This window comes from Stomoxys calcitrans, chromosome 5 (genome assembly GCF_963082655.1).
Source record: "Stomoxys calcitrans chromosome 5, idStoCalc2.1, whole genome shotgun sequence".
In the NCBI taxonomy this organism is placed as follows: Eukaryota; Metazoa; Arthropoda; class Insecta; order Diptera; family Muscidae; genus Stomoxys; species Stomoxys calcitrans.
In genome coordinates this window covers 132,666,732-132,679,319 of record NC_081556.1, presented here as the reverse complement: position 1 = coordinate 132,679,319, position 12,588 = coordinate 132,666,732, and positions in this window count along the sequence as shown.

Sequence of the window (12,588 nt, the reverse complement as noted above, 5' to 3'; positions counted from 1 at the left end):
AAGGAGAAGAGCTAGACCCATCGATAAGTATACCGATCGACTCAGAATCACTATCTAATTCGATTTAGCCATGTCCGTCTGTCCGTCTGTGAGTTCACATTCTTGTAATCAAAGTGCAGGTCGTATTTGTTATCCTATATCATCTTGAAATTTTGCACATATCACTTTTTTGGCCCAAGGACAAACACGATTGATTTTTATAAAAATCGGTTCAGATATAGATATAGCTCCCATATATGGGCATCGCCCGATTTGCACATAAATAGGCCTAGTAACCATCCTCACATATTTTTTTTTTCATTTTTTCCAATCCTCGAAATACTCCTGAAACGAGGTTTTTAGTTATACGTAACTAATACAGCTTCTTTGATTCATTTTTTCGAATAGTAAAAACTCGAAGAGCACACCAAAACACGACTACCGTTTGCATATATCAATAAAAAACTGACAATCCAAAATGACTGATATTACCAACACATATAACAGACATGTGTACCAAAACATAGAAAACAAGTAAAAAGGCGTTTAGCTCGGCCTGGCCGCACTTTGGATACCCACCCCCTCGGGTATATATGTAAGCCACCTTTCGTCATAATCCGGTAAAAATGCTTAATTTATGCCCACATAGCAGCTATAACGAAATAGGGTCCCATTTGGACCAAATCCGGCACGGACATTGAGTGGTCTAATAAGTAAAAGTCCTTGTTCAATTTTGTAGAACAAAATATTGAGCTTTTTAATAGCCGAATCCAAAAAAAGACCGATCTGAACCATATACGACACGGATGTCGAAAAGCCTAACATAAGTCACTGTGTCAAATTTCAGCGACATCGGATAATAAATGCGCCCATTATAGGACCAAGTCTTTAAATCGAGAGATAGGTCTTTATGGCAGCTATATCTAAATCTAAACTGATCTAGGCCAAAAAAAATATGGGATGTCGATGGGCCTAACGCTACTTACTGTCTCAAATTTCGGCGAAAGCGGACTATAAATGCGCTTTTTATGGACCCAAAACCTTAAATCAAGAGATCGGTCTATATGACAGCTATATCTAAATCTAGACCGATCTGAGCCAAATTGCAGAAAGATGTCAAAGAGCCTAACACAACTCACTGTCCGAGATTTCGGACAAATTGGACAATAATTGCGCTTTTTATGGTTCCAAGACCCTAAATCGAGAGATCGGTCTATATAGCAGCTACATTCAAATCTGGGCCGATCTGGGCCAAATTGAAGACGGATATCGAAGGGCCTTACAAAACTCACCGTCCTATACTTCGGCAAAATCGGACAATAAATGCGACTTTTATGGGCCCAAGACCTTAAATCGAGTGATCGGTCTAAATGGCAGCTATATCCAAATCTGGGCCAATTGGAGCCAAATTGAAGAAGGTTTCCGATCGGATACTTGAAATGAACCTTGAAGTCGAGTGCGAGGCACTGCTGCCATGGGCACTGCTGCCATCGGCACCGCTGCCATCGGCACTGCTGCCATCGGCACTGCTGCCATCGGAACTGCTGCCATCGGAACTGCTGCCAAGGGCACTGCTGCCATCGGCACTGCTGCCATCGGCGCTGCTGCCTTCGGCACTGCTGCCATCGGCACTGCTGCCATCGGCACTGCTGCCATCGGCACTGCTGCCATCGGCACTGCTGCCATCGGCATTGCTGCCATCGGCACTGCTGCCATCGGCACTGCTGCCATCGGCACTGCTGCCATCGGCACTGCTGCCATCGGCACTGCTGCCATCGGCACAGTCTTGGACTGATGGAACCATAGTATGGTGGTAGGTATACCACACATTACATCATACATTTTTTTTTGTCCATAGATAGGTTAAGCTCGAAAATGGCCGCGAAGCTGCATCTATTGCCCGTTTTGGTGAAATTCGGCACAGAGAGTTATGTTAGGTCCCTCAATAGTCATACCGAATATGGTTAGGATCGATGATGGCCGATCAGGACCATATGGGACTCAGTATAATGGTCTTTGGGACAAGCTACTCATCAGAAAGCTGGGAGTAGAATTTCTTATTCTTGATTCTTTAAATATCAATTTCAACCAAATGCTTTGAAATTTTAAGGATCTTGGACTCACTGTAGTATATTTAGCACTTTAGCTTCTGGCCATTTCATATCAATGACATTCGTTTCGTATGCAAGCAGCGTGATGTGCTGTTGACGGGTTTGGATTTCTTTGTGTTGTTCTATTTACTGGCTTGCGGTAAAAGGCAAGTTGCGTTGCAAATGGTCTTTTAGCCCCTTTTTGGTTGAGTTGAGGGTTATTGATATTTGATCGTTTGGTTAGTATGATGTGGCTTGTCTGTCTCTGTATGGCTAAAAACAAATAATAGTCATAGTAGTAGTTTTCAATACTTTATTAAGTATTTATGGGGAGAAAAGGAAAAGAGCACGAATGCCACATAAATGCAAGAATGCAATTCAAACAAGTGTGGCTAGCCAGCCAACACAATGGTGTCTGTGGGATTCATGCTCAATTAAATGTTTAAAACTTTGCGACCAATTTTAAAACGATGTCGTCGTCGTCTTCACGCAACCACAATTTAAAGGTGCATTTAAAAACAATTACACAATAGCAAGTCAGATATGAAACTTTTTTTCTTTAAAGGAATTTAACACTCAATTGGGGACAACTTAGTTTAGTTTTCTTACCACCCACTGAGTCGGAAAGAATAGAACCTGTGTCAACCCAAAGTCTGCGAGCAGGCCAAAAGAAGAGAAGTGCATCGTGTCCAGTCAATGTAAATGGTGGCCAAAGGTGGCCAAGCTAAAACCGGCTAGAAGACAGCCCATACAAAGCGGTAAACCGATAGATTGAAAGGGAGGCGCCAAGCCACTAACAAAACAGGAAGAGATAGGTGACCTAAGGCGCAGAGAAGAAAAACAAGCACGACAGCTAAAAGAGCAACCTGAAGCTGTCATAATCCTTTGAAAGTGTAAGCTGAGTGTAAAAGTTTCTTTCTTTTTAGGGAGAGGGCATCTTGTAAGATTCTATAATTTGAATTCGAAATGTTTTCATTTATATAGAACTGACGTGTTGAGTCAAATCCAATCAGGTTGAGAGATAAGGTGGTATTGTTTCTCTTCCGAATTCAGATAGTCCTTTCAAAAGGAAATTTTTGTCATACGGAGACATCAATGTAGCAATAATTACACCATCCGGTGAATTTCTTTCTTTAGTGTTGTTTCTGTTTCTTAGCCGGTGTATAGATTTGAGTTTTGGAGTCGGAATATTACAGCTTGTGCAGATTTTTGTGAAAATGTTATTTAGGTTTTCATTTCATTGAAAGGGATTACATTTATACGAAGATCTGCAGCAACCGGAGCATTTTCTTGACGTAAGACTTGCAGTTTGATCTCTTTTAATTCCAGTTTGAGCACATCGATTTCACATACTGCAGTCTCTAGTTTCGTGACTCTATCACTGATATCAGCAATGTCTGCACGTAACTCGCATAATCTTTTGTCCAGTTCATTAAAGATTCGGTTTTCAGATTCTTTTAACAATGATTTCATACGATCTTCGATTCTATCGCTTAGCTTCTCAAACGGTCATCCAATATCTGCATCAAGCGAAGTGGCGATCTCTTCTGCATCCTCTTAACTGCAGAAGAGATCGCCATCTCTATTAACGCTGTAACGAATGCGACCGAAGTTGAAATCAACGCGATTTGTACAAAAACACAAATAATTTTGCAGTGGTGCTGATGTGTATGTGTACGCACCGCCATAAAGCCAATGAATGACGCCTGAGCTAAAACTACCACTCATGAGTCTCTTGTATATGCGGTGGTATAATGAGTTTTTTGCGAAAAACAACGCAAAAACCCCATTATCGTCCTATAATTACACATAACTCCACCCTAGACAAAGACGATGTTGGAAGCGGTGTTACACGAATCGTGAAGATGATTGTACGAGTATTCATACCATCGTATCGGTGTGCTGATCTTAATACAACATCAATTGCGGTGGCGATAGATACTGATCATCACATTTTTATGAGTATACCGCAAATCAGAAAAATACCACGGCTTGCAGTTCTCTAATGAATGCGCACCTGACGGCCATAAACAAAGTCTTGACAGAGAACAACGAAGGATTTTCGTCTCCCTAGCGAAAGCAGCAAGGAGCACCTTAAGACAAGCAGAATAAAGATCGCAATGGCGAACTGTCGTATAAGTTACCGGGAAGATCGCAAACGATGTTGCTGATGCTTCGGAGCAGGCCACATGTAGTGGAAATGTGATGGGCCTGATAAAAAGGGCAAGGGATTATGCATCCATTGTGGCAAGAAGGGTCATAAATTGAAAGAATGCAACGAAATGCTTCATATGCTGGAAGGCAAGAGCTAGGCAAACCATCTGCCCAGTTCAAACACCAAAATTCTACAGGACAATGTGCATAGGAGTAAGGAGGCCATCTTAGCTCAGAGGTTAGCATGTCCGCCTATGATGCTGAACGCCTAGGCTGGAATCCTGGCGAAAAATCAGAAAAAATTTTCAGCTGTAGTTTTCCCCTCCCAGTGCTGGCAACATTTGTGAGGCACTATGCCATGCATAGAAGCCATGTAAAACTTCTCTCCATAGAGGTGTCCCACTGTCGTTCGGACTCGGTTATAAAAAAGAGGACATTGAGCTTAAACTTGAATCCGACAGCACTCATTGATATGTGAGAAGTTTGCCCCCGTTCCTTAATGGAATGGTTATTGGCAAATTTGCATTTGCAATATGAGTGGGAGTAAAGTGGCACTCTCTCATCCCTCATCACTCTCTCATCCCTAATCAGCGAGCAAAATAGAGAAATCGTCCTAGACTTCTTGATCGAAAACGAGACTAAACTATTGCTATTTGGACTCTAACCAGCAGTACTATTCAGACGTATTCAGCGGAAAGGCTAAGATATTCATATGGGTAAAACTAATAGACTCTACATTATTTAGTTCTTACCTTACCTCCAGCGAGGATATTGACGAATTCCAGTCTTAACTTATTGGTATCGAGGATGCGTTGAAAGAGATTGAGAGAGAAAGAGGCAGGCAACTTCAACTCTAGAGCTATAGAGTGGGGCATGCAGCCGACCAACTCGAGGGGTCGAAGGATATTGCAGATGGCAGCAAGGACGGGATTAATTGTGGCCTATAGCGGAGGCCACCGTAGCGCAGAGGTTAGCATGTCCGCTAATGACGCCTGAAATCGGCCCCTTATCATTGAGCTTAAACCTGAATCGGACTGTCCTCATTGATTTTAAAGAAGTTTGTCCCTGTCCTATAATGGAATGTTCATGGGCAAAATTTGCTATGAAGGCACAATTCTCGACATAACACTCGCATGTATCTCAGAAAACCGCAAATATTGGGTTGCCCAAGAAGTAATTGCGGATTTTTCATATAGTCGGCGTTGACAAATTTTTTCACAGCTTGTGACTTTGTAATTGCATTCTTTCTTCTGTCAGTTATCAGCTGTTACTTTTAGCTTGCTTTTGACAAAAAAAGTGTAAAAAAAGTATATTTGATTAAAGTTCATTCTAAGTTTTATTAAAAATGCATTTACTTTCTTTTAAAATATCCGCAATTACTTTTGGGCAACCATAGAAAGAATTGACAACTGCTGGTACTGGAGACATACAATGCAATTGATGTCCAGTATATCGACTTCTCTTTTTTTTTGTCCCAGAGATGCCACGCCAGTAGAAAGATAGATCCCCTGCTCCTACCCGAGATTGACCGACATATGCAGGAATACGAATCCAGCGGAATCGCATCAATAGCAGCAAATCGCATCATCTCCCTAATTGCTAAGGGTGGTAATAAAGCAATGCCTAGCATTAAGGGAGCGATATCAAACAGAGCTGCAGTACACTGGTGGAATGACTCAATCGATGAACACAGATGTGATTGCATTCGAAAAAGGCGAAAAAACCAGAGAAAAATGCAGGGCGCAGCAACGGAAGAGCATACCCAATATAAGCAGGCAAAAAAGGCAATCGGAGCGTCATTACCAAAAGCAAAAGAGAGAAATGAAAAGAATTAAGAGTAGACCTTAACCGAGATCCCTGGGGATTTGAATACAAACTCGTTATGAAAATGTTTGGAATGAAAATTACAAATATGCATATGGACGACAAAACATTGCAGAATATTGTAACCACTCTGTTCCCTGAATACGATCCAAAACCAATCGACGAAAACATTTGAGAAAATACTCCCCGTTCACGAAAACACTCCCCATTCACGAAAACACTCCCCCATTCACACTTGAAGAATTTCAACTCAGTGCACGTAAACTTCAACGCGGAAATGCGACCGGCCCCGACGGAGTTCCAGTAGAAGTCATGAAGATAATCGTCGAAAAACATCTAAAAATATTAGAAATAGACCCAATTGCATGAAAACAACAAAGACTGGTTTTGATCAGGAAGGAGAATGGTGATCCAGAATAGCCATCGGCTTACAGACCACTGCGTATGCTTGACACAGCGGGTAGCTGTTGGAGCGTTCAATCAAGCCTAGACTCGCGATGACAATCGCAGCAGGAGAAGGACTCTCGAGACGACAACATGGCTTCTGCCCCAGGAAGTCGACAATAGGGGCCCTAAAGAACGTAGTTAAGGTTGTGGGAGCCGGCCAACGGCTGAATCATCGCAGCAGCCCCATCATTTTACTGGTCACGCTGGACATCAAGAACGCCTGTAAAAACCTCAGATGGGTGTACGTATTGCAGCTCATAAAGATGGACTTTTATGATCCGGAGGTGCTCATCTACACATTTACCAAGGTTATAGGGAGGTATAAAGTAATGTCGGGTGCTGGCCAAGGTTCCATACTTGGACCCGACTTCTCAAACGTCAACGGAGATATCTAAAAACACATTTCTGGATACGCAGACGACATTGCCGCTTTCATCCAGCAAGAAATACGAACGAGGCGCAACAAAAACTACAGCAGGTCATGATTAGAACTAGACATTGGCCGGAATCCCACGGGGTACAGCTGGCAATGCAAAAAACTGAGATACTCCTTCTAACGAGAAAACACATTACCACTACGATAGTTATGCGGCTCGAAGACATCCTCTTTCACAGTAGGCCCTTGAAATATGAAATACAGCCCAGACTCTGTACACAGGGAAAGTGGATCAAGAAATAGCATCGTCTTACAGGTTCGAGGGCGTCCTTTTTCACAGTAGGCCCTTGAAATATGAAATACAGCCCAGACTCTGTACACAGGGAAAGTGGATCCAGAAATTCCATCGTCTTACAGGTTCGAGGGCGTCCTCTTTCACAGTAGGCCCTTGAAATACAGCCCAGACGCAGTACGCAGGAAAGGTGGATCCAGAAATTCATCGTCTTACAGGCCACTGTATATGCTGGACACAGGGGAGAAGCTGTAGGAGCGTTCTATCAAGCCTAGACTCGCGAAGGCAATCGCCGAAGGAGAAGGAATCTCGTGACGACAACATGACTTCCGCCCAAGGAAGTTTACAATGAGGGCCCAAAAGGACGTATTTGAGGTTGTGGAGGCCGGTCAACGGCTGAATCCTCGCAGCAGCCCAATCCTCCTACTGGCAACGCTGGACGTCAAGAACTCCTTTAAAAACCTCAGATAGGTGGACGTATTGGAAGCTATGAAGATGAACTTTCAAGTTCCGGGGGGGAGGTATAAAGTAACATCGGATGCTGCTTAAGGTTACATACTTGGGCCCGACCTCTGAAACGTTTGCAAACGGAATTCTAAGGATGAAGATGCCAGTAAAGACATTTCTGATAAGATACGCCAACGACATTGCCGCTGTGATCACAGCAAGAAATACGGAAGAGGCGCAACGAAGACTACAGCAGGTCATGATCAGAACTAGGTATTGGTTGGAATCCCACGGGGTACAGCTGGCAATAAAAAAAGACTGCAAGAAATAGGGATGAGGCGCAAGGTAGACTACAGCAAGTCATGATCAGATCAAGACATTGATTGGAATCCTACAGCAATGTTAAAGACTGAGATATTCCTGCTTACGAGAAAACACATCACCGCTGAGGTATATATGCGGATTGAGGACGTCCTCTTATGCGGCACCAAACTGAGGTTAACAGCGCAGATGCAGTACGCGGCGACAAATACGGCGAACACTACGGCTCAGTTAGGCCGATTTATGACAAACATCGTACAACCTTTTCCAGGCAGACGCATGTTGATGACGGAGGCCTGCAATAGTATTCTTCCATATGGAAGCGAGATTTGGGATGGATCCCTACAGATCAGGTGCAGGGCTAAGGCGCTGCTTTCGGTACAGAGGACAGTCGCTCTAAAAATTTAGTCATCTAATGGTGATAATAACTGAACCACCAATCAGGAGTCCATATTTTCTTTTTAGAGAAGATATTCAACAAGACACGCAGAGCAATGACTTGTACTATGGATAACGATGTTCAAACCGAATAAGGGCCAAATTGGACTATATTTCGATAGAGCTGCCATAAAGACCGTAATATTTTATTGGGTTGCCCAAAAAGTAATTGTCGGTAATATAGTAGTAATATAGTCGGCGTTGACAAATTTTTTCAACGGCTTGTGACTCTGTAATTGCATTCTTTCTTCTGTCAGTTATCAGCTGTTACTTTTAGCTTGCTTTAGAAAAAGCGTGCGCGAAATTTTGTTTACATTTGTTTGTTTGGCGTCAATTTTAAAATGGGTACCACATGTATTGAAAGAAATTCATTTAACAAACCGAATCAACGCTTGTGATATGCACCTTAAACGCAATGAATTCGATCCGTTTTTAAAACAAATCATAACTGGAAATGAAAAATGGATTGTTTACAACAACGTTAGTCGAAAACGATCATGGTCCAAGCATGGTGAACCAGCTCAAACCACTTCAAAGGCTGATATCCACCAAAAGAAGGTTATGCTGTCTGTTTGGTGGGATTGGAAGGGTGTGGTATATTTTGAGCTGCTTCCAAGGAACCAAACGATTAATTCGGATGTTTACTGTCAACAATTGGACAAATTGAATACAGCCATCAAGGAGAAGCGACCAGAATTGGTCAATCGTAAAGTTGTCATATTCCACCAGGACAACGCGAGACCGCACACATCTTTGGTCATTCGCCAAAAACTGAGTGTGCTACACTGGGAACTTTTGATGCATCCACCATATAGCCCTGACCTTGCACCATCAGACTACCATTTATTTCGATCTTTGCAGAACTCATTAAATGGTAAAACTTTCGGCAATGATGAGGCTATAAAATCGCACTTGGTTCAGTTTTTTGCAGATAAACGCCAGAAGTTGTATGAGCGTGGAATACTAAATTTGCCAGGAAGATGGCAAAAGGTTATCGAACAAAATGGCAACTATATATTTTGATTGAAGTTCATTCTAAGTTTTATTAAAAATGCATTTACTTTCTTTTAAAAAATCCGCAATTACTTTTTGGGCAACCCAATATTATAACTCCACTACCAATGCAAAGTTTTGTCCAAATATGGGCTGGTCTGAATCGCTTTCGATTCGGGATGCCGAGAACTTTCACATAAGTCACAGTTTCAGCGATATCGACCACTAAGTCCGATTTTTATTGGATTAAAACACTAAATTGGAAGATCGATCTACATGATAGATATATCTATATATTGTCCGTAATGGACCATATTCTTGTCGGATGTTGAAGGCCTAAAACAACTCACTGTTAACAATTTCAGCGAAATCGGCTATTAAATACAGCAGTAATAGGTTTAAACCCCTAAATCGGGAGATAGGTTTATATGGGATCTATATCAAGTTATAGACCGATTTAGACCGTGCTTGACACCGTTCTTGAAAGTCATAACAAAATACTACCTGCTCAATTTCAGCCAAATCGCACAAATATTGCAGCTAATAGGGGCTCAAGCAGTCAATTCAGGAGATAGGTTTATATGGGAGCTTTATCAGGTTTTAGACCGATTTGGACTGTACAATTGTTGAAAGTCTGAACAAAACACTACATTCAATATTTCAGCCAAATTGGACAAACATTGAGGCTTGTAAGGGCTCAAGAAGTCAAATCGGGAGATCGGTTTATATGGTACCTACATCAGGTTATAGACCCATTTAAAAGGTACTTAACGTGGTTGTTGGAAGTCATAACAGATTACCACATAAAAAATTTCTGCCAAATCGGACAAAAATTGCGGCTTGTAAGAGCTCAAGAAGTCAAATCGGGAGATCGGTTTATATGGGAGCTATATCAGATTATAGACCGATTCGGACGGTACTCGGCAATTTTAGCCAAATCGAATAAAAATTGCGGCTTGTAGGGGCTCAAGAAGTCAAATCGGGAGATCGGTTTATATAGGAGCTATATCAGGTTATAGACCGATTCGGACCGTACTTGATACAGTTGTTGGAAGTCATAACAGAAAATTATTTGCAAAATTTCAGCCAAATCGGACAATTGCGGCTTCCATTAGAAGTCAAAATCGGGAGATTCGTTTATATGGGAGCTATATCAGATTATAGACCGATTCGGAAGGTACTTGGCAATTTTAGCCAAATCGAATAAAAATTGCGGCTTGTAAGGGCTCAAGAAGTCAAATCGGGAGATCGGTTTATATAGGAGCTATATCAGGTTATAGACCAATTCGGACCGTACTTTGCACAGTTGTTGGAAGTCATAACAGAAAATTATTTGCAAAATTTCAGCCAAATCGGACAATTAGCGTCTTCCAGGGGCTCAAGAAGTCAAATCGGGAGATCGGTTTAAATGGGAGCTATATCTATATCTGAACCGATCTGGCTCATTTGCAATCCCCAATGACCTACATCAATATTGAGTACGCGTTCTACCTCAATCATTATTTCGACAAAAGGTAGGGAGGTCAGACATGGCTAAATCGACTCAGAACATCGAGACGATCAAGAATATATATACTTTTTGGGGTGTAAGACAAATATTATGAGGTGTTACAAACGGAATGACTTGATTAGTATACCCCTATCCTATGGTGGTGGATATACAAATTTAAGTATTGAAGCAAGTCTTTTCAATAAAGACTAACCAATGGAAATACTTTTTTGACCACAAAATGCAACAAATACACTTTTCAACATTTTTATACCCTCCACCATAGGATGGGGGGTATACTAATTTCGTCATTCTGTTTGTAACTACTCGAAATATTCGTCTGAGACCCCATAAAGTATATGTATTCTTGATCGTCGCGACATTTTATGTCGATCTAGCCATGTCCGTCCGTCTGTCCGTCCGTCCGTCCGTCCGTCTGTCCGTCCGTCCGTCCGTCTATCTGTCGTCCGTCTTCCTTCAGAAGTAAGCGTGCTTTCAAAAAATTTCAAGCTATCCGCTTGAAATTTTGCACAAATACTTCCTATTAGTGTAGGTCGGTTAGTATTGTAAATGGGCCATATCGGTCCATGTTTTGATATAGCTGCCATGTAAACCGGTCTTGACTTCTTGAGACTCTAGAGTGCCCAATTCTTATCCGATTGGAATGAAATTTTGCACGACGTGTTTTTTTATGATATTCAACAACTGTGTCAAGTATGGTTCAAATCGGTCCATAACCTCATATAGCTCCCATATAAACCGATCTTGGGTCTTGACTTCTTGAGCCTATAGAGTGCGCAATTCTTATCCGATTGGAATGATTTTGCACAACATATTTTGTTATGATATCTAAAAGCTGTGCCAAGTATGGTTCAAATCGGTCCATAACCTCATATAGTTGTCATGTAAACCGATCTTGCGTCTTGACTTCTTGAGCCCCTAGAGGGCCCAATTCTTAACCGACTTGATTGAATTTTTGCACGAAGTATTTTGTTATGATAACCAACAACTATGCCGAGTATGGTTCAAATTGGTTCATAACCTGATATAGCTGTCATATAAACAGAACTGGGGACTTGACTTCTTGAGCTTCTAGAGGGCACAATTCCTATCCGATTTGGCTGAAATATTGCATGACGTGTTTTTTTATGATATTCAACAACTGTGTCAAGTATGGTTCAAATCGGTTCATAACCTGATATAGCTGCCATATAAACCTATCTGGGATCTTGACTTCTTGAGCCTTTAGAGGTCACAATTATTATCCAATTTGCCTGATGGATCCTCTCATGACCATCAGCATAGGTGTTTATTATGGTCTGAATCGGTCTATAGCCCGATACAGAATTATGAAAATTGAATCAACAATGAAGATTTGGCAGCCCGAAATTTTTTTCGTAGTACCGAGGTGACCATTTTTTAACACCTTAGCTCTAACCATATCAAATTTCTCTACCCGTTTTCACGGGACATGTTTTTTACTAGATTTTTTCCGATTTTCTCCCTCCGTGCATCGTTAGATCGTCTTAGAATTTTGCGACGATTCAAGATATTTATACTTTTTAAAGTCGGAAATGGTTATTTTGATGTGTTGCAAAGGGAGTAACTGAATGATTATACACCTCTCCTATCCTGATCAGTATAAAATTTGGAAAGGAATATTCAAATGTTGTCCTCAATAAATTGGTAAAGTATACACATTCTTTATTCCTATAGAACTTTAATTCGACCTAGCCCT